At 39.4% G+C, this 23,486-nt stretch overlaps 1 protein-coding gene across 3 annotated transcripts in view; it reads left to right on the top strand.

The window, feature by feature from the left end:
• LOC109489461 (palladin-like) overlaps window positions 1-23,486 on the top strand; it is a 228,795-nt gene that overhangs the window by 16,013 nt on the left and 189,296 nt on the right. For all 3 annotated transcript variants that reach the window (XR_004625790.1, XM_019798527.2, XM_034661395.1), the window contains exon 2: window positions 17,312-17,490. The gene's annotated coding sequence lies outside the window, so the exon portion shown is untranslated. The remainder of the gene's footprint in view (window positions 1-17,311; window positions 17,491-23,486) is intronic.

The following is a 23,486-nucleotide window of genomic DNA, read 5'->3' as shown; positions in this document are numbered from 1 at the left end:
AAGCAGACTCAGCACTGAGTGCAGAGCCAGAAGCTTAAGGCTCGATCTCAGGACCTGAAATCATGACCTGAGCTGAAACCAAGAATTGGACGATTAACCTGCATCACCCAGTTGCCCCCATCCAGACATTTCTCTTAATTTGCTTTCTGTGCCCTCACAATGTACCCTTCCGTTAGCTTTTGTAAGAAATAACAGCTGGCTAACCTTTTTGAGTAAAATGAATCAAGCCCTGAGCCAAAAGTTAGTCATGTGTCGCTGTGTTTAATCCTCCTAACAACTTTATGAGGTGGTACAAATAAAATAGGGGTTAAAAGACCCCATTAGTTGATGAATGATGACATGATAATGCAAGTGTCTTTTAATAGAACATAATTGACCTAAAAAGCATATTTTTTAAGCTTTTAAAATGTGCATATATTGGGTATTCAAATATTGTGCTTTTCTATAGGTTTCATTTTTGTACAGAAGTTTAACATCTATAAAGTAATATTTGCTTGTGGTTTAAAAAAAAAAAATCTACAGGAAGCTCCAAGATAAAAGCGAAACTTTTCTGTCTTCCCTCAGCTTCTGCCCCTCCTCTCAATATAACTTCAAAGTTTTAAGTTTCTTATATAAGTAACTCTCCAGAAGTTTATTGTTCCATCAAACACTGTTGCGGTATTACTGGACAATGTGATTTTTGACAGCCTCACCTAACATTACTTTTAAAGGCTGCATAGTATTTCCTTGTGTGGAATACCATAATGGAATTGCTGTTTTTATCCTCCTTGATGGGCATTTAGGGCAAGATGAGTGTTTTTCTATTACTTAAAAAGTGCAGAAATGAACATCCCTATTCATATGTGTTTCATGTGTCTTTGTGCCCTTGTATGAACATAGCAAAGCATAACTTCCCAGTGTGAAGCTGCTGGGTCAAATGCATGTGTATTCTAAATGTTAGTGGTGCCAGGTCCTCTACTTAAAAGGTCATGCTGGTTTGTTTTCCCCTATTAATTTCAGCAGTTTTCAATTTATAGGAGTCCTAGCTTATATTTTAAATGTATTCATTTTCCTTTTAGTTGTTCATATAGCTCCCACTTGGAGAACTCCTTCACCAACCTCCACTGAGAAGCCTACAAACTCTGCATAATCATATGTGTATGATAATGCTGTCTGAATATCCTTTTCTTTCCTCCTTTATGTAAAGTATACATTTTGTTGAGGGCGAGTGGTGGAGGAATGCTTTTTCAGGATCACTATTTAACTTAGCTAATTGCAATTCAGAGATTGATGCAAGAAGGCAAAGGGTTGAAGAGTGAAGTCAATTTTTCCTGAAGTTAGGAATAAATCTATAAATTCTGGTTCTATGAATTGCTGAAGAATTATTGTGTAGGGATCAATAAATCACTTCTAAAGCAGTGTTAGAAGACCGTTCCTTCTCCTCGGTGCACTAGTTATGATTACATTATTAGACTCCAGGGTGCTGGGCAAACTCATTCTTGTAGCTTTTAACATTGCAGTAAATGACCTGGCAACAGATTTAACATTTTCTTTGTAATGTCCAAAATTAACTCTCTAGTTACTGGCCAGAAAATCTCTAATTGTACCAGAATCCTATGGCTATTTAGTACTTTTGTTCTTAGTCACTTAGAAATCCTAATGATGCTTTCTTTACAAGAAGAAGAGGTGGGGTATGTGGGAGGAATTTCTACTCCTCCTCAGTGACATGAGGGTAGATTAGAAAAAAGGGAGGTCATGATTATCGAATATCTGCATATCGTGTATATTGATATCTTATGCAGGACTGTTGCTTTTGGGCAAAAGTAAATAGCTAAAAACAATGACTCTGCACAACCAGTTCAAGGGCTGCTTTTCTTACAGTGTCTTGTTTTGTTGGTCTCCCTCAACACGGAGAACGGACAATACCTGATGGGACAGGGGCAGGCGAAACACCACACAGAAGCTGAAAGGCCAGCTCCTCCTCCAGAAGTTTGCATCTGAGGGTGACAATGTGGAGGAAGCAGATGGGGCTTGTGAAGACTCCTACGCAGCATGAGTGTGGCAGGGAGTTCCTTTTGTAGAGAACAGTGCTTTTCTCTCCCAACAGAATCTTCTATGCGTGTGCCAGCCCCACACAGATCATGACTTTTCTTCACTCTTTGGGTGGGGTGTGATTGTTTTCCAAGAAGAATGTTGAAAAATACCAAAGATATCAAAAAATGGGGGAAAAGGGAGGATGTTCAGAAAACTGTCAAAACATATTTGCAAAATTTCATGATTTTGCATAATTAATGCATAATTATTCTTTAGTTAAATGACAGAATTTTAACAGTTTCTTTGAAAGTTCTCAAATGTGTTCTTGAAAACTTCAGTTATGCCTCATTGGATTAGAATTTTAGTGTGTGATTATCTAACACAGACATTTTTAGAGGTTTTACAGTCTATGAAATAAGTCTAGAATGTAAACTGGAGCAAAGAAAAAGTAGAAACTTTACTACAAAGCAAGTTAGTGATGAAGAAGATTAAATTTAGAGTCTTTTAGAGGAAATACTCTAATGTCACCTATTGACTCAGGTTTTTGTACAAAGTATGAATCCATTTTTATTTATTTATTTATTTTTAAAGATTTTATTTACTTATTTGACAGAGAGACAGCCAGCGAGAGAGGGAACACAAGCAGGGGGAGTGGGAGAGGAAGAAGCAGGCTCATAGCAGAGGAGCCTGAAGTGGGGCTCGATCCCATAACGCCGGGATCACACCCTGAGCCGAAGGCAGATGCTTAACCGCTGTGCCACCCAGGTGCCCCATGAATCCGTTTTTAAAAACATATTTTGTGGGGTGCCTGGCTGACATACTGGTTAAGTGTCCAACTCTTAGTTTTGACTCTGGTCACTATCTCAGGGGGGTGGGATCTAGCCTTGCCTTGGGCTCCACACTGAGCGTGGAGTCTGCTTGAGATTCTCTCTCTCCCTCTCCCCCCTGTGCTTGCACCTCTCTCTCTCTCTCAAATAAATATTTAAAAAATATATGTATATCTTGTGACCATTTGCAAACATGGAAATGTAGCATTTTGTGTACTGAATATAAGCTCCATTTAACAGCTAATACAGCTGCAGTAAACCATCCTAATTAAAAAGCCCTTGGAAACCTCAAGAATTATCTTGATTAAATTAGGCTAATCTAGTAAATGCATCATAATTAAGAGGATTATGCCATTCTTTAGTATTCAGCACACCAGGCATTGGGTGTTTTGTCCCACTTTCATGTGTCAGCTGGCAGTTGCTTGGTTAAAGAAAGATCATGGCACCAGTCGTCATAGACTCTGAATCAATTATCCATCCAGTTCTTGAATTCCCTCTACAAGATTCCTGCCTATTTGCCTCCATCTTCAACATACCCAGTGACAGGGAATTCACTCATTCCAATCTATTCCATCTTTGGACATATGGAATAATTTTAGTCATAAGAAACCTCAGGGAATTTCTTCAGATCCTTCAGAATTGACGAACATAGTGCCTGGACAAATATTTTTAAGCCTACTTTCAAATAACCTGGAGAAACTACGGACCAGTGGAATATTAAAATCTGGAGGGACACTAGGGTATTCTTACTCGAGAGAATTGAGATAAGTGTGGAACAGCTTTTACATGTAGCATGAACTCCCTCCACGTTTTTCTAGCACAGAGTAACTGTTTATTTCCCCAATATCTACAAATGGCGAAAATGATAAGGTAGTATAGAAAGGCTTTCTCACAGGGTACACAGCCTGCAAGGAAAGAGTGAACTGTGGGCCAGAACTCTTCCTCGTCACAAGCAATTCTCGAGCCCCCAAGAGAGAAGTGGCTGAGGGAGAGCTCGTGTTCTCTAGATGTCCTGATATACGTGTAGTGAGCTCCGAGAATGAAAATCCTACTCTGCGAGATAAAATATGGACATACTGTTCTTTTCAGGCACAGCAAACACATGTAGTCAGTATCATGGGTGACATTTTAAAATGATAAAAACACGTATTTTTATTTGCTGTGCAAGTAAAGGAGCTATTGTAATTTCCTCTACCTAGCAAATTTCGTATGCTAAAGCCTCCCCGCCCCCCATCCTATACCACATAATAGTTTCAGAGGTTAGTTTGGTTGTGTCTTTTGCCAAGTCTTAAAGCCTCTGCAGCCAATTTTTTAAAGTTGTGTCTTGTGCCATCAAGGTAGCTTTGGGGCAGGCAGGATATAAGCACTAACTGATGGACTGCGGTCAGGTGCTGGGTGCTCTAATTCTAATCAGAAAAGAGAGCTTCCTTTCATCCTGAAAATCCCTGTTTTTCAAAGAAAAAGATTTAAGTCTGCATCCAATCATAACATTAATTTTAACACTTTAAAAACCCGAGTCTAATTGGAATGCAATGCCAGCCTGAGGTTATTCGCTCTGAAAAACCAACTGAAATGAAACATGCCAGTTTATTTGTTATTCAAATAGCCAAATAAAACAAGGTATAATTAGTCCCGACTTCCTGTTCTTGCTCATACACCTGAGGCCCCTCCCTGCTCCAGCTCCAGCTCCACACATCCAGGATCTGAGGGGAAGCAGTGGAGACAGCTTTCTTGGGAAATGGCTCACTCTCCTGCAAACTCACAAGTATGTATTTGATCCAAATTGTTGGGAGGACAGATGCTATTTAGAGAATTACCTGTGTGAATCCGAATCAGAAAGGAGGTTTGCAAAGCAGCATTTGCAGGGTGTTTGAGACTCTTTCAGGAAATTGATTCAAGGAGCAGGTCAGATGTTTAATTCAGCTGTGTGTGTGTGTGTGTGTGTGTGTGTGTGTGTGCGCGCGTGTGTGCATAAAATGTGACTCAATGTTTGGATGAAAACATTCACTATTTAGTTGACAGGATAGTCGGTGCAGGGCACATGAGCAGTGCCTGCTAGCAATAGGATTCCTTCTATACCTAGTTCTCATTGTCTAATTCAAAGAGTTCCTTCCTTGCTGGATACTTCATTTATTATAGCTCTTCTTGGAAAGCTGGCCTCTAAGTGTGGATGTGTAGAAGGAACACAATATAAGAACGAGGGAAAAGCATTGACAAAAGGGGGGGGGCTCTGACGTGAGTTAGCTGGGAAAATCTTGGAAAAAGAAAGCAAACAAGTTTCCGTATGTAGTTACTGACTGACAAGGCCAGTGTATGGTTGAATTTTGCTTGCACTCACACTCTGTTTTTCGTGTTTGTTCTGCTGTTCCTAGGGGACCACACCAGCCACACTTGAACATCGTTAGACTAGACTAGGGCCAGAACATTGTGTGAGGAGGCCACCAAGCTCCCCTGTGCCTCAGTCAGCTGGTCCACCAAATGTGGTGCGAGGCTGAAGCGGCCACCCTTGCCTGCTGAGCTTGGTTCAGCTGCTGGGCCTCATCAACCAGCACAGTGTTAGCGGGAGGCTCCTTTGGAGAGGAGAGGAGAGAGAGAAGCAGAGCCCTTCAAATTCTGAAGTTGCAGCTTTTTCAGGGATATTCTCCCTTCATTTTCTGTCCCCACTTTTCATCTATTTTCTCCTCCCTTACCCCTAATTGTGAGTAGCTGGCAACACAATTAAGGCAAGAAATTAAGGTACTAATAAATTAAGAAAAATTGTAGATGAAATTTCCTGTACTTTGATTTGGGGGAAAGATGTTCTGTGGTTGAGGGAAAAGTTGCATTCAATGTCATTGCTTGTCAAATGCAAAGAAATCACTACCAGGCTTGCTAGCAGTCCATACATGACCTCTTTAATGTGGGTTTCTGTACTGATATCGAGCTGAAGACACCAAGAGGACTTGTTCCCTAGCCATGCTTTGCTTTTAGTCCTCTTTGGGTTTCGTAATTCTGAGGTAATTGTTGTATCTTAATGGACAATTTCCAAAGCCTAGGAGACCGACAGCATTGTCTAATAAAACATCTCCCATTTTATTTCCTTTGGAATGCACTCCAAGTTACAACAATAGCTAGTAATTACCTGCCATAACTGTAACAACAAAATAGCTGAATATGCACCTCTCGCTGTTTTATGTATGCAGTTTCTCAGTCTCAGGCTCCCTCTCTAATCCATTCTTTCCCTCAACACTTTGATGGCTTGGAAACATGCAGTACAGATTTTCACAGTATAGGTAACTTTGAAGTGTGACATGTCAGGTCATGCTGACTTAGTTGTGTGCCTGCACAGAGAGTTGGTAAGGATGAATCTATCTTATAACAGGTGTAACAAGAATTTGTGAATGAGTGACAGGAAGGTTGGGAACCTTTTTTCCCCCCTCTAGACTGTGAAATTTACTTTTGTCTACTCCTGGGAATGAATCACATTTGCGGAGAGTCAAAATATCCACTAAAGCCAAAATCACATTTTCAAGGTGTTCTTGCAGTGAAGTATATTCTGGCTTAACCTGGCACAGTCCCCATTGATTCCTGTAATTAGGGTAGCCTGTTTCTTTCTCAGAAATGACCTGACTTGAACGTCATCTTAGAAATCGACACTGAGCATTTTCCAAAGGGGATGGGGGAAGACCCCAGTAATTCCATGTGCCATGGCAAAATGGCTACTTGTACAAAAAAGAAAGAAAAACAGAAAATTCTTAGAGTTAACAGTCAAGGTTAGATGGGAGGTTAGCAGTCATCATTTCACATTGATTCCTGTCTAAGAAAATAATTCATAAACATAGACAATTAAATCAGGCATGGCAATTATGTTTCAGCTCAAAGGTCAGCTCTATCTAAATGGTTGGTAGTGGTTGCCCAGAGCACCATTGAGATGAACTCTAAAACTAAGTCCGGGGCCAGTGGGAAAGAAGGTTTTGCCATATTACTGATGTATGTCATGAGCACTGGATGAGGTGGTTGTAAAGTGTAGGCCAGGTATTAAATGTCACTATTGTAGAGTTAGATGGGATCTTAGTGATAATTCAACCCAGTGTTTCCCAAAATATGTTCCATGTAACATTAATCCTTCAACATAATTCTCAAAACATGTGTTACCTAGTCAAATAAGATTGAGAATGATGCCGGCCGTTTTTCTCTCTTGGAAGTGTAGTGTATATCGGCATGGTCAAAGTTCTAGAAAGTGCTGTAGTAAAGGCAGATGTTTAACTTCGTTTAATCCATTGCTCCATAAACCTATTGGGCCAGAGAACCCTTTTTCAGTGGTATCTGTCAACTTGCTGCAAAACTAGCTTCTTGGGACACATTTGAGGAAACACTGGTCTAGTTCATTCCTCACATTTCACATGTAAACTCAAGCTCCGGAAGAGAGAACAACTGGGTTACATTCAGCTTAGCTGGTCTATTGACCAGGTAAAAACCAGAACCCTGGGTGCTGATTCCCAGCCCCGAGGTCCTTTCTACTACAGCACCAGTGTGGAAAATACTGAAAGCAGGCGAAGATGTTAGCAGCTTCAGCAGCACAAATACTTAGTTGTAGATTCTACTTTCCTACGTTTATAGCTGGTTTTTAGGCTTACTGATCAATCACTGCATGCTCCTAGTGTCCAGATATGAAGCCACCTCTTACGGCCAAAACAAGATGAAGTCATTTTAGAAGTTCCGTTTTATTTGGGCTGCTCCCCCCCCTTTTTATCTTTCATAGGAGATAAAGTGATTATGAGAAGAAAGAATTGGTAGACATGAGTCTGGTTTTGGTTCAAAGGCTATTTTGTCATTTCCTGGGCTTTGAATTTCAAAAAGTCAATCTATTTATTGGTCTCTTTTCGACTAGACGGTTAAAGTACATCTGTTGTCCACACAAATTTAGCTATTGGCCTTCGAGCTAAGCAGTCATGAAATTATAGCCATAGTAAATTTAGACGAGGACTAATTTCACTTTGGTCTGCCTATAAATCCACATGACAGAATAAACATGGTGTGTCTTGTGGTTAATGTGAACACATGTAAAAAATTAAGAAATACTTGGTGACAAGACAAAAGATACTCCATAAAAATTAATTGGCGTTTAATTGAGGATGTATGAAATGCAATATTTACAGACGGCCTGACTTCAAGCTAAGCGTAAATAAAATTCACCTTGGGCATAAGTTCCCAATTTTGGTGATTCTCCATTTCATGGCAGAGCACTGCTCTTCCTTTGGGAGAAAGGAACACCTGGAAAATATAACCCTTGCTGAACCGTTGATATGTCTGTTTTTTTGTTTTTTTGTGTGGTTTTTTTTTTTGTTTTTTTTTTTTTGGTCTCCTTCCCAATCCTCAATTTCCATTATAACAGCAGTTAAAAAACTAGTTCCTTCAGTTTTCTTCAATCATGTGTTTCTGTGAAGTCATGTGCTAGCTTGCACTTAGGAAGAAGGGGGCAGCCGTGGGCTAAATTTGCCTTCCTGTGATCATTGATATCCCTTTGAAGATAAATTTTTCTAGAAAGTACAAATCAGTGGAGTTGGGAAGCAAACACAAAGCTACATCTTTCAACGTAACTTTGTTTCTCCGTGAGCATAAGGAAAGTGACATGTAGGAGAAAATAGAAACTTGGCTGTTATTAAAAGTTTTATTTAATAAGCATCTCATTGTTCTATTAACGGACTCCCAAGATTGACCGTTTTCCTTAGAGTTGGAAAATATTAGCCAAGATTCATTGATGAAGCTTCATAAATTTGATATGTCGATTTTTTTCATTTTAAAATTTGTTCATGTTTAAAATACAGGGCACAGAAAATTTCCATGATACATAGCTGTGGTTCAAAAAGAGAAAGATACTGAACCCTTCAGTCATAATATCTGTATTTCTGTTTACATGACAGTATGGAATAGGTAGTACCAGTCAACCCTTAAACCAAGGATGCCATATGTGATTTTTTTAAACAAAGTATTCGTATACCATGCTGGGTAGTGTATATTCTACTTTGTCAGTGAATGTGTTAGCTCCTTTCGTTTAGCAGTTGAACTATTGTCCTAAAAATCAGCAATCTTGCCCTGTTTTGGAGAACCAGCGTGTTCTGAGCTTTCCCAGATGTTCATCCCACTCCAAAATGCAGTTCTGAGCCCCACGGCCAGTTGCCAGGGTCATAAGAGAAGGAAAAAAGGAAGGTCACATCAGGGAGGTCAGTTTTAAAATTGTCTTACACTGCCCAAGAATGGAAACGATTGTTGGTTTTCAAAGGCAGCCACTTGTTCAGAAGCAGCTGCGATCCCCCTGATTTTAGTTAGTTACCCTTGTGACCCCTTTCGATCCCCAACCAAGCTGTTGGTGTGACTGCAGTCAGATGGAGCCACTCTCCTCCCGCAGTGGAGCTCTGACCAAATCAAAGGTTACATTTAACCTCACCTTGAAATGTAGAAAGTGAACAATTAAATATTGAACTTTTCTATGTAAAACACCTTCTTGAATTTCAATCCTACCATATCCTGCTGATGCCATAATATGATCCTTGAATTTTTGGCACCATCTCATTTTTAAGCTGGAATGTTTGAAAAATCCTGAGAAAAAGACATTATGCAACAAGAAGAAATACATATATTAAAACAATGTAGATTTCAAAATCCCATCATAGGGTAATATAAAGAAAGGTGCCATCTTACAGAGCTTTAAATACTACAGTCCTTTTTTTCCCCCTGTTCTCTTTCATGAACAAAAAAAAATTTCAAGGCTTGTGAAGTTCCTCAACGTTATCCCCTCTACCAAATTAAGTTCAACCTAAGTATTCTATCCAGAGCAAGCTTCATGTGTAAGGATGAAGGTGTAACAACTTTTAAAGATTTTTGAAAGCAGTACATGCTTCCATGTGATAGAAGAGCCTGCGTTCATTAGATGAAGTGTATTCAGTGTTTCCTAGGTCTGTAGTTGGGTTTTCTTCTCTACTTTGCCCCATGACTAGTCTCATGAAACAAACCCCATTTATCTGACAACTGTACACCCAGTTAGTTTCTGAATTCGAGTCAAAGTGCAATAAACCCCTTGATGAATGGATAAGTGATCGATTGATGAATGTATGAATATGACTGTATCTCCTAACCCTTTTACATTTTATTTATAAGTAATACAAGATTACTTTCATGTCCTGTTCATGACGTTGTAATCTGACAAACAGTGTCAGCTGGCTTACTCCTATATGAGCAACTCTTAAATTCTTTTGAATGAGGGTTTACTACAGTAATTTTTCAATGCTGTGTCTCAGCTCCCCATTGCATGGCAATCTCATAGTTGCTTACCAGCTCCTCCAGAGTAGAGAGGAAGAATCAGCAAACCTGGTTAAAATCTGTTTCTATCCATAATAAAACGTTTGATGAAAGATGAAGCTAAATATATTGAAGAAAATGAAATTGTGAAAATTATCTGGATTTAATTGTCCACGTTCTTTTTTTGGTATTTATACGTAGATGAGAATAGCCTCATCTAAAGATAAAATGAAAACTAGGTTTTCACAAGGTTTTTGGGAAATAACACCATATTTGCAAAGTACATGGCGTATAATAGGCATTGACTATATAGATTCACTCTCTCTTGATTTGAATTTATGTAAATCCTTATGACTGTCATAGTTCCCAAATACGGTGTCCTCATCCTAACTGAGATTGAAGTTACATATTTTAACCATTTTTACAGTTAAAGTGAAGTATGGTCAAGGTCTGCTTGAAATTGAAATTCATTAGAAGTACAGAATGGGAATGTAGATAATTGCATTTTGACTTTCCAATATACTAGGTAGTGTTTTACCCACTAGATCAATTGCTTCCAGGTGTAATAAATGGAATAAAAAAAAAAGTTCAGCGGTGTCCTCAAGTGGAATTTTACCTGAGTAGACTCTCTCAGCTATATTACGTACTTCCACACATGCTCTCTCTCAGCCAAAGCCTCTCCCCACTCCTATGATAGAAACGGCTTCCAGAGTTGGGAGGAAAGGGAGAATGAACTTTCTAAGAAGGGACCACATTGAACATGGCAAATGTGTTTCATTAGACTTCAACTCCAGTTGCTTTGTACCCTGCCCAAACAGCGATGCTGAGAATTCTGGGGCATCTGGTTTCACTAGCAAAGAATATTCAGATCAACTAGTGATGTCTGCCACAGGATATGCAAAAAGGACAGTGTCATTACCTGTTCCGTGCATTTACCAAACCTATGTTCTGTCCTATTTTGTAGGCCTAATATTGTAACTTGTCACACCAGTATTGCTTTTCCTAAGCTGCACTGTCAACCAGAATTTATTTTTTATTTATTTAAATTAAATTTTAATTAACACAGTACAATATTGATTTCAGGTTTTGATTTGAATTCCTTTATTTTTTTTCAAATTTTTATTTAAATTCTAGTAAGGTAACGCATAGTGTAATATTAGTTTCAGGGGTAGAATTTAGTGATTCATCACTTACATACAACACCCAGTGCTCATCACAACAAATGCCCTCCTTAATGCCCATCACCTGTCTAACCCATCCCCCACCCACCTCCCCTTCAGCAACCCTCGTTTTGTTCTCTATTGTTAAGAGTCTCTTGTGGCTTTTTTCCCCCCTCTCTCCTTTTTTTTCTTTTGCTCCTTCCCATATGTTCATCTGTTTCTTAAATTCCACATGAGTGAGATCATATGGTATTTGCCTTTTTCTGACTTACTTCACTTAGCTTAAGACACTCTAACTCCATCCACATTGTTGCAAATGGCAAGATTTCTCTTTTTTGATGGCTGAGTAATATTCCATTTGTGTGTGTGTATGTATGTGTACATATATGTATCGTGTGTGTATGTATGTATACATATATATGTATCATATCTTTATCAACCAGAAGTTAATATAGGAAAAATTTCAGACCAAAATTTAATCAACAAACCTGAAGTTTACATCTTTTTTGAAGAATATTAAATGTTTTGAAACCTTTCCAGGAAACTGATAGAAGTGTGATCTTAAAGAAACCTCGCAAAACAAACATGCCATGAGTACATCTCATCCATCTACTTTGTTGCATCAAAACTTTCAATCTCCAGGATTCTCTTAGTTTAGATAAGAAAGTGACTTGTATTTGATCTGCTACATGAAGAATGGACAATGGACAAAGCTGATTTCCTCATTTGAAGTAGATTATTTTGAGTTTAATTTTTTGCTTTTTAAATATACTTCAGTATGAGCAGGTGAGAGTAGATGCACTTTGCTCCATATACACCTCAAGGCAAAAACTATAATAGGTACTATTTCAACTGTCTGTTCTATCCTTTCTTCTTCATTTGTAAGCTGATTCTTCTTTGATTAGTTCAGTGCTTTAAAATGTGAGTTTTATTAATTCAGGTATGGTGAGGCCAACAGATTAGGACTGCGCTGCCATTGAAAGATAGTTTGTTATTCATAGTTCCCAAGTGTAAAGATACGCCATCAGGGACCACAGGGTGATCACCAGGTGCCTCCTACAAGGGGTCGGGGAGGTTGGGGGGCGGAGTGAAGCAGCGTAAGCACTTTTAAGATCAGCTGCTTTGAATAATTGCAGCAAACTCTGCGGCCTGTGGGCTGCTGTCCGCCAGTGCTTTGCTCTCTGGTTCTGAGGTGATTAGAGCAGGACAGTAGTGGACCTGAGTGGGAGAGCCCAATACAAGAGGTGGTGGGGATGTGGCTCCAGACTGATGAGCTTTCATATGGAAGGTGTTCCCAAAGGAGTCATTTACTATCTTTAAGAATTGGCTAGCCCTGGGAGGGGCAGTCTTTCTGGAATCAGCAAGGCCCAGATGTCTAAAGCCTCAGAATTACAGAAGATAAAAAGGCATGGTTAATATATTCCATATACCAAACATTGTGCTGGAACATATAGCACATTTACTAACTTAGTGAATTAAGTTAAAAAGACCAGGTCTCTACCCTGGAAGAAGTTACAGGATAGAGAGGCACATGAAGAACTGATTTCAATAGTAGGTGGAAAGTTAAGTACCATGGTGTAGTGATAAAGACAAGGTGCTAAGTCCATTGACACATTTAAGGACCCAACGTGGGGTCCTTATAATCTTAGAAGCTCTATTATATTTAGTATATTTCATAGAAGAGAAGCCATTCATTACTTGGATCTTTCTTCAGAGAATTTTCTGTATCATTTCTGGAAATACTTTAAAAGCAGTCCTAAATATAAAACCCTTCCATTTCACCAAGAACCTTAGAATCATGAAACTAGCTGACTTTCCTAAAGTCACAGTTGAGCCTCTTTGCTTGGCCATTGCTAGCTCCAACGTGCAAATGGTTCCAATCATAAATTAAACACACATTTATCTAAGTATTGGCCAGGAACCATGCTGCCCTTTCTGTTGCTACAGGGAGTCTGCCATTTAAATATTTGCAGTTTTTCCCCTTCTCGAGTCACACCCTGTCTTACCACATTTTAACAACATAGAACTGGTCACTTGACAGGTACTTATATCAGGAACAATCTGACTTTCCCTGAGAGTGTCAATGCAATATAAATGACTCATAGTAATTATTTGACTTATTGCTGAATTTGGATAAATTTCATCTTTCCTCTGCACAATGTCTTCTGTATGTTACAATCTGAGATGCTTTTTAAATTTTATTCATGGAGCTGGAGAACAAATAGCATGAGTGCTTAGAAAGCAAAAACCAGATCAGTCTAATGATTTGTAAGCACCAACCATTCCACCATATGCAATTGTTGGAAGACTGGATGAACCACTTCAGAAGACAAAGTAGGTGTTAGACTGTCTCACAAAATGCAGTTGTTGCCTTAATCTTTCTGACATTCTTAAAGTCTATTTCAAGTATTTTATTGTGCTTACCGATTAGTTTCTTTGGCCTCATGTGTATCATTGCTCAGATTATATTTGATCTTAATTCATTTTTAGAAAACTGCAGATTCTGTGGGATAAGTCTGTTAGAAGAGCATTCTACAACATACACATGACTGAACAAAATGTCAGTAGATGCTAAATTAGAAAAAATCTCATGGTCAAATAAGTTGAGTAAATATGAAATTAGTGTTAAATTTCTTCTTTGCAAGACTTTCAGAGCCTTTAATAGGAAAATGTGAATTGCAAACATTCAGAAGTGAGACATATAGCATCTTCCAAATCTATTCATCCATAGATGCTTCACTGTTTGGTTTTTCATGGGAAGCATATTCCAAAGTAACTAGCAGCAGATCATATTTTTAAAGCATTAAGTGTACAATACACTGTGGGTCAATAAAAAAAAGTTAAAAAGTTTTTTTCTGCAATGAAGAAGTCTATTTCATAAGTGGGAAAATAAAGCATAAATCTAGCAGGCCTCAAAGAATGGTGTGAGGAAATAATACAGAAGCTGTCACAAAGTGCTATGTGATCAATGGTCAAATGAAAGATGTTAAAATTTGTTCAGTACAGAGGTAGGAGAAACAACATAATTTTACATGCACTTATGTGCAAGGGACCAGAGGTATAAGATGCATAAAGTATGGTTGCTATATTAAAGAAGTGAATAGCTTAGAGGGAGAGCCAGGACTCGGTGATGTAGGATGGTATCCTCCAAACCTAATAGACCCGATCTGCTTCACCTTTGTGTGCACGGGAATCACCTGGAGGACCTGAACTGATTGAGTAGATTTGGGATGAGCATCAAGGTTCTGCATTTCTGATAAACTCCTCAATGATCCTGGCGCTGCTGGCCCAAGGATCACACTTCGAGGAGCAAGAAATTAGAGCAGGAGTTGGCAAACTTTTTCTATGAAGTCCAGATAGAGAGTATTTTAGGATTTGTGGGCCATATATTCTGATGCAACTACTCACCTCTGTCACTATAGTGCAAAAGCAGCCAGAGACAATATGTCAGTGAATGAGCATGGCAGTGCTCCTAAAAAAAGTTGATAGGCTCTGAAATTTGAACTTTATATAACTTTCATATATCACAAATTCTTCTTTTGACTTTTTGCAAAAACTTAAAAATATGAGAACCATTTTTGGCTGATAGGCCATATGAAAACAGGTGACGGGGCTGTGGGCTGTAGGTTTGCTGACTCGGGAGTTAGAGGACAAGACACTGCACTCCCTTGTGTAGTGGGCAGTGGTTTCCTTACGAAGCACGTCTAACCAAAGCAATTACTCTTGCCCTTCTTTTAAACCTTCATTGTATTTTTCATGCTTTATTTTCCCTCCAAATGTTAGTTTGTATCTTTTTCATGGAATATAAAGACACTCCTCAATTAGTTGCAGAGCTTACCAGGCTTTATTCTATTACCTGTAATAGGTCATGCAGTGCCTTCCACGTTGAAGATGCCCAGCAAGCGTATGTTCAGTTGAATTTAATCTGGTGAAGGAGCCTTTAGCTGGGCTATAAAGAAGAGTGGTTCCTAGATGGCTTTGGTGAAGAGGGCAGGGGAGAATTCCAAGGAAGAGAAAGGATAGGCAAAGGAAGGTCGGCAAGTGCTACATGAAGACTACATAGGAAATCATAAATCCATGCAAATATTTAATAGAAACAGAGGATTAGTATAGGAAAATGATTTAAAAAAAAATCAGGGCCAGGTATGTGAATGGCTTCAATGACAGATCTGAAGTTTAGAGACTGATGTATGTAGGGAAGAGCTTGACTCTGATATAGAATCGAGAAAGAATCTGTAGTTCACTAGAGATGGTAAAATCTGTTAACTTAATCCACAGTTAGTTCTCATGGGTGAAGATCTGGTCTATGCCTGTGGACAGAGAACTGTAAAGAAGGAACTAGGAGATGATTCTAGGCTGGAATGTTCTGTGCAACTTAATGAAGACAAAGGAAATGGGGCGCCTGAGTGGCTCAGTCAGTTAAGAGTCTGCCTTCGAGGGGCGCTTGGGTAGCGCAGTCGTTAAGCGTCTGCCTTCGGCTCAGGGCGTGATCCCGGCGTCATGGGATCAAGCCCCATATCAGGCTCCTCCGCTGGAAGCCTGCTTCTTCCTCTCCCACTCCCCCTGCTTGTGTTCCCTCTCTCTGGCTGGCTGTCTCTCTGTCAAATAAATAAATAAAATCTTGAAAAAAAAAAAAAAAAAGTCTGCCTTCGGCTCAGGCCACGATCCCAGGGTCCTGGGATCCAGGCGCCCTGCTCAGTGAAAAGCCTGCTTTTCCCTCTCTCTGTACCCCTCCCCCTGCTCCTGCTCTCTCTCACTCGCTCACTCTCAAATATGTAAATAAAGTCTTAAAAAAAAAAAAAAAGACAAAAGGAAACTACAAAATGTCCCAGAGCGAAGAAATATTGCCCTTCTCAACTGTCTCAGAAGTGGTATGTGTTGTGTTACAGAGGGTGCTCTCCGGGCAGGGTGGTGGTGGTAAATGTCTTTTAACTCCCAAAGTCTTACCTGTTCTTTTATGAGTAACTCATATTTAATTTTTAATACAGTTTCTGGAGTTAATACCTGGAGTATTAGGAAACTGGTTTTATTTTCAGATTAAATATAGATAAATACCTAAACTATGCTACCTAATTACAGAAAAACATTAACCTTCGATGTCATATTTTTACAATAGGATGCAAAGTCCAAAGAATTTTATAGAATATGGGACTCAGAGGAAATCTGAGTGCTGATTAAGAGGTAAATGGACAATATTGTCCCAGAGACCTCAGTGCTTTTGGTTGTAAGTGGCACATTCCTACACATTTCTTTAAAAATAAATCACATTCAGGGGAGGTTTTAGGGCAGCTTCATGTTTTTTTGTAAAAATCCTGTTGAGAGTTTGAGGTGCTGGGGGAATAAGGCAAGTGTGAGAGAGAGCGTGCGTTCAAACAGTCTGGCAGCTTGCAGCCTCCTACACCACGGTCCTGGTTGTTTGGGGAAGGAAAAGTGCTGACCGGCAGAATGAATTACAGCAGGACCTACAGCTCCCTACCTCACAGAGGCCAGGCAGTCTGCTAGGAAGCTTTGTAAATATCAGAAATGTGGAAAGCATTAAATCTGTTATTGCTCAGCTGATCAGAAGTCTTAGGGTCAACAAAAATATTGCTGCCTATGATTTTTTAACATGATGACTCGTTCCCCCTTGATACAGTAGATATATTGAGCATAATGTTTATATTTCCTATTTTTCTTCAGGTAAGAATGATCACGTTGTAAGGGGCATCTATGATAAAACATTTTATAAGACACTTTGAATTTCTGTTCCTTTTATTCTGTAACTCACATGGTCTTTCCAAGTTTGACGATATCCCTTATTTCAAGGTTGATAAAATGTACAAGATGCTTTACAAAGAAAACCTGGGGGAATTGTCTAGTCATTAATTTCACGGTCTAAAATGTAGCGTTTTCCTCAGTAACACTGACACAGATCTTTTTTTTTTTAATCAAATGATCATCTTATTACAGGGCATTAGCCTTCTGCTTTATTATTTTAAACATCACCATTTCCTTTCTTTCTCTCCTGTCCTTTGACCTCCATTTGGCCTGCAGATGGTTCTGTGAGGGGAAAGAGCTACACAACACTCCTGATATCCAGATCCGCAGTGAGGGTGGGGACTTCCACACCCTGATCATAGCGGAGGCCTTCGAGGACGACACAGGTCGCTATACCTGTCTGGCTACAAACCCTAGCGGCTCAGACACCACGTCTGCGGAGGTGTTCATTGAAGGTAAGGAGAGGTGCATGATCTAAAGGGTTAGAAACGACTTGAGAGCTTGAATCTGGCTTCCCTGGGAACATGCTTTTCCAACACAAACAACATAATGGTGTTGTGACTCAAACCTCATTTCTCCTGAAAATTTTATGTGAATTGAACAGTTCTGACACTTGGGTATACATCAACTATGTCTAATGTCAATATTTATTCCTTTTAATTGAAAACATTTCAGCTACATTAACTTGAATTTATTTAAAATATAAACTGTCTTATTTTTGGTTTCTCTAGTGAGAAGAGAATGGGAACATATTGAAATACCATGTCTATCAGCCAGATAGAGTCTAACTATAAATGACTTAGGAGATCATTCATGGAAATGCTAAGTGATTGAATATTTTTAAATGTTCTCCTTTTTCTTCTAAAATTTTGCCTCTTTTTAAAGATTCTATTAATTCCTCCTAAATGTACTTAGGAGCTGGGAATCACTAGGTAGGAAAAAAAACCTCAAGAATCAGTGTTGTATTAAAAAGGGATAGGCAGAGAGTAGAATATTTCTTTTGTTCTTGACAAGACTCAGCCTGTGGGAAATTAGGAAACTTGATGTGAAAGTATATAGTTTTAAATTATTATTGCATTTTGATCAAAACCAATAATTTAAGTTGGAAATGTTTTAAGTGCCAAAGTGTACATTTGGTTCTAAATCCATAAATTGGTGAATACTCTATTAATTCGTTGGTTTTCAAACTAGTAAAGTACAAAAAAAGGCTAAAATCCTTGAGGTCTCCACTACCTTATTCTTCATCTTTTTTTTTTTCACTGTTTAATTCCACCAGATTTCTTTATTATTTAAGGTAGAAGAAAGCAAGATATGAATCATAATTGAAAGCTCTTTCAAGAATTGACAAAAAATGTAGTCTTAGTGAAATTATTACCGCTGACCGAAAGTATGTACTTTTACTTTTAATTAAAGGATCATCTTCATTGTCTTTGAATATAACCATCTGTGAGCTCCTCAAGGGACCTTGTCCTGTTAATGAAAGCAAACGTTTTGTATAGAACAACAAGTAACACTTACGTGGCACTTACAGATGTGCATATACTCATGCATAATGATTTAAACTTCCCTGTAAGCCTATGAGGCATTAATAGTATCTCTTTTCTATATGTGGGTAACCTGAGACTCAGAGAGGTTAAAGCAACTCTTTCAAAGTCACCCCGGGAATTTGAACCCAGGCAGTCTTGCTCCAAGGCCCATATTCTTAACTACCATGTCACACATTTCGGAGTGCTAAATGAATGACAAAAAGACCTTTAAAATTTAAGTTAGCAGTATTAGTCATGGGTGGGGGGGCTGTGTGGCAAACTTCTTAAAGCATTTTAGAATGCAATGAAAGAATCTTAAATTCGCATAAGAAAACTGTTTGCTAATAATCAGATATGTCTCTGATCCAAGTTCAGATAGAGCTTCTTAAAATTAAATGCTTTTCTATTTGCTTTCAGCATTGCTGGAAATGTGGTGAATTTTAGTGTGCTTTGCCTTTATACTACAGATGTTATGTGAGTTTACATTCAATTTAATAGCCTACCAACTGATTTCAGCCTGTGTTTATTAAGGCCCTACTATGTGCCAGATAATGCAGGCACAAATATGATTAAGACCCATTCCCTGGTATTTAGGAGTTCCCAGTCTAAATGCAGAGATGGACACGTAGAAAAAAAAAAACGGAATGTAAGTGACGTTATGATAAGTGATATAATAGACATTATATATAAAGTGTTACAAGGATACAAATGAACTTAAAAGGTTAACTGGAATATATATATATAAAAGGTTAACTGGAATATATATATGAGCTATACCAATTTTTCATACAGTAAAAGAAAATATTTCTCTTCCTCCTAAAACCAGTTTTGGTACCTAACTCTGGTAGAGCCAAAACATTCACACCATTGGTCTTTAATTTTATTTCAGTAAATTTGGTTCTTCTGTATAGAAGTTCCTGAACTGCCAGTCCTCTTCTACCTTTGAAATCATCCAAAAGAGTTATCAGCAGGCAAAAAGTAATCACTGCTTCTTGGGGTACCTGGGTGGCTTAGTTGCTTAAGTGCCTGATTCTTGATTTAGGCTCAGGTCATGATCTTGGGGTCCTGGGATTGAGCCCCATGTTGGGCTCTATACTCAGTGGGGAGTCTGCTCAGGGATTTTCTCTCTCTCCCCCTCCCCCTCCCTCCGCTCGTGCTCTTGCACACTCTAAAATAAATAAATAAATCTTTTTGTTTACATCACTGGTTCTATATACCATGCACATTTCGTGCCAGAACTTCAACAAAGATAATGGATTTTTTCCAGTGTACAGGTTTCCACATGATAACACTGGACTTACTTAGCCAACCAGCCATTGGGTATTTGTGAGTTCAGATAGATTGTGTTTGAAGGGAGGCTGAGGGAAGTGGGCAGAGAAAGAATAAAGAGCCAGTCTCCTAAACCTAATATAAGGTGCTTTAGAAAACTGGCTCATTAGCCTTGTAAAATATGGATGAGAATTTCAAAAGAAAAAACAAACAGATTTTGTGTATTTTTATCCCAAAGAACAATTACATGTAGTGGGAGAGAATTTCACAAATTCTTAGGCTCATGTTATAACCAAAATAAGAAATTTTTATTTTAATTTTTATTTATTATTATAATTCTTAGAAAGTGTGTGCACGCGGGGGGAGGGGCAGAGGGAGAGAGAGAATCTACGCTCAGCGCAGAGCCTAACACAGGGCTCCATCTCATGACCCTGAGATCATGACCTGAGTAGAAATCAAGAGTCAGACCCCTAACTGACTGAGCCACCCAGAAATTTTTCTATTTACTCATACAAGCACTGAATTAGACTCAGATATATCCCTACTGAATTGTATCCTAAACCATGTTGTTGTTACTATGTCAGCATGCAGTCATTTGTGGGGTCTCTCCAGGGTAGGAAGTTTTTTTTATAGAACTTCAAAATCTCAACAAAACCTTAGCTAAAAATTTAACCTACTGATTGAAAACTAAATTTCACTGTCTTATGCATCAGGTTTTAGAAGGATACAAAATATAGCTTAAGAACAGTAGCCAGTGTTTATTTAGCATTAGGTGGGAGCCAAGCACTCTTCTTCATTTTTACATAGATCATGTCATTTAATCCTTACAAAAATCGCCTCCATTTTCTGGTTGAGGAAGCTGAAACTCAGAGAGGCTAACTAATGTCCATGATCTCTCTCACACACACCTGGGATTTGAGGATTGAAAGCCGGGTAGCCTGACTCCTGAGTCTGCCCTCTTAACCACAGATAAAATGCAAATGAACTGATTATGATGGGGGCAGCTAGGAACCTCTGTTCAAGGAGCAGAACGAAGTCCAGGGAGGTGGCAGCTTGGAGGGTTGGGCCGTGGCCAGCACATGTGATACATACAGCCCTGTGGTCACTGTTAGCCGTTTGGCCTTTATGCTAAATAAAATCACTAATTATGGAGAGTTTAAACTGAAAGGTCACGTTATCTGGTCTGTACTTTTAAACTGTTGCTCTGGTGTATAATAGGAGACCAGCTAGAAGCCTTCTGCAGCAGTATGGAGGAGAAGCGATGGGACTCAGGAGGGTAGGCATAAAGGGAGGGGGAGAGTCTGACTCCAGTTATGAGCTCAGGCATAGACTCCAGAAGCCATGTGGTGGACTAGATGTGGGGGTGAGGGTGAAAGGGATCAGGGACAACTCGGTGGACTTCAGCTTTACCATTTGTGTGGACTGTGTTGCCAGTCTCTGAAATGGGGAGGACCGGTGAGGAACAGGATTGGGGCAGAGGGAAATAAGGGCTTTGTTTTGAACGTGCCAAGTTTGAAATCCCTATTTGGATAAGTCAGTAAGTGGACATAAGAATATAGTCTAGGACACAGGATGAGAAAAATATTTTTGGGAGCATCAGGATGTAGGTGGCAATGAAAGCTACGGGACTGGGCGTATTACAGGGAGAAAGATGTGATGAGGAAGAGTAAGGGAACCGAGTCTGAGCCAGGGATAATCCTTCCTGCATGTTGAACTTCCAGGAGGAGGAGATGCCAGCAAAGGAGAGTAAGAAGGAGGAGCCTCTGGGATAGGAGAGAAACCAGTCAGAGTGGCGTAAGAGGGGGCAGGAGACAGTGTTTCAGGAAGGATGTGATGCCAGCTCTGTCCACGGCCACTTCAGAGTCCAGTCAGATGTGGACAAGTAGGAAACCACTGGGTTCAGCCACTGTGGATATTGTCAGTGGTTTTAACAAGAAGGGTTTCGGGGAATCTGGAGAGCACCAACAGTCAAATGGCATGAGTTGAGAGAAGTTTGCAAAATATGGGAGGAGAAGCAACAAATAATACATGGTGTCGGGGAAGTTTTGTTCAACCACCAGCAGAGATAGGAAGGAGTGTGGGGTCAAGAAAGATGGTTTTTTTTGCACTTTGTTTGCTTATTTGTTTTCATAATGGAATTACTAGAGTATGTTTCTGTACTAATACAAATAATCCAAGAGAGAAAACCTAGGTCATGCAGAAGGGGGGGAGAGTAAGAATGAGACCAAAGTCTTGGAAAGGGAGAAAGGGGGTAGAATCTGGCCCACATGTGTGCTAGATGGAGAGGGGGCTACCTTCCAGGACTACATGGCAAAGAGATCATCTAAAATTCATATTAGAAATAGGAAAGGTATACGTAAGCATGTGAAAATAAATGCAGACATCTCAAGTTTCCATCACGGCCCCCCTCTCCTGATTGTAAAATGGATTACACAGATTTTCACAACTTTAGGAGTTCCCAAGAGGGCAGGGCAGGATGGTGATCCTGAAATGTGGGATGAAGAAGTGGCATTAAACCTGACCTTGTAGGAATCGGATGGAGAGGAGGGCAGGGCAGCATGAAAAATGTGGGGAAGGGGCAGGAATACTTGAGCGTAGTTCACGTTGGCAGACCCAGTGTGACATTTATTTGTAAGTTCTCAGTGCTTTGAATAACCAGATAAAATATGGTCCCCTTTTAGGGACATTTAGAAGCCTGCAGGGATGTTGTAGAGTTACCCCCACCAGCGTAAAGCCTCTCTGAGTATGCGGTTTCTTCTACGGGTTTTAAAGATACATGATGAGAAGCTGAAGGGATCAAAACACAGCTTTAGGCATTCCTTAGCTTAAATAACTTTTTAATATTTTCTGGCTTAGTTCTTAGCTCCATGACCTTGAACAGTTATCCAGTGGCTCTGTGCTTCCTTTTCTCCATCTCCGCATAGAGAAAATTACATCATTGTAAGGATTGAGAGCAGTGCCTGACACATAGTGTGAGCTATGATGACTGTTATAAAAATAGGAATTTTTTTAAAGAAACTTAAAACATACAGATAGAAGGAAGCTATAAAAATCACGTGTAATGCCACAACTCTGTGACAGTTACGCTTCGTGTTTTGGTCTTTGCAGTCTTTATACTGTGTGTGTCCCTTTAACTCTGCATACTCTTCTGTACTTTAAGATTTAACCTGTCACAACTACCCATGTCATTAAACTTTTTTTTTTTTTTTTTTTTTTAAGAAAGAGAGAGCAAATGGGGGGAAGGGGCAAACGGAGAGGGAGAAAGAGAATCTCAAGCAGGCTCCATGCCCAGCGTGGAGTCCAATGCAGGGCTGGATCCCACAACCCCAAGATCATGACCTGAGCCAAAACCAAGAGTCAGACGCTTAACAGACTGAGCCACCGATGTGCCCCATGTTAAACATTCCTTAAAACTCATTTTAATGTCTTTATGGTCATTCATCGTTTATAAAATTTTAAATCATAGGCATTGCTTCATTAGTCTTATCTGAGCCTTAAATGATTAGTGCTGCACTGGTGGTTATAGCAACTGGGAAAGAAGGGAGGGAGAGGATGAGTAACTCAAATGGGGGCGGAATATATTTACTCCTTAAATTTTGAAAAGCAAAGTATGCACAAAGGATGAACTCCATGACTAGTTTCACTAAAGTCCCTCA

Source organism: Ailuropoda melanoleuca, chromosome 5, assembly GCF_002007445.2.
Source record: "Ailuropoda melanoleuca isolate Jingjing chromosome 5, ASM200744v2, whole genome shotgun sequence".
Classification (NCBI taxonomy): domain Eukaryota; kingdom Metazoa; phylum Chordata; class Mammalia; order Carnivora; family Ursidae; genus Ailuropoda; species Ailuropoda melanoleuca.
This window is presented reverse-complemented; position numbering and strand designations above follow the sequence as displayed.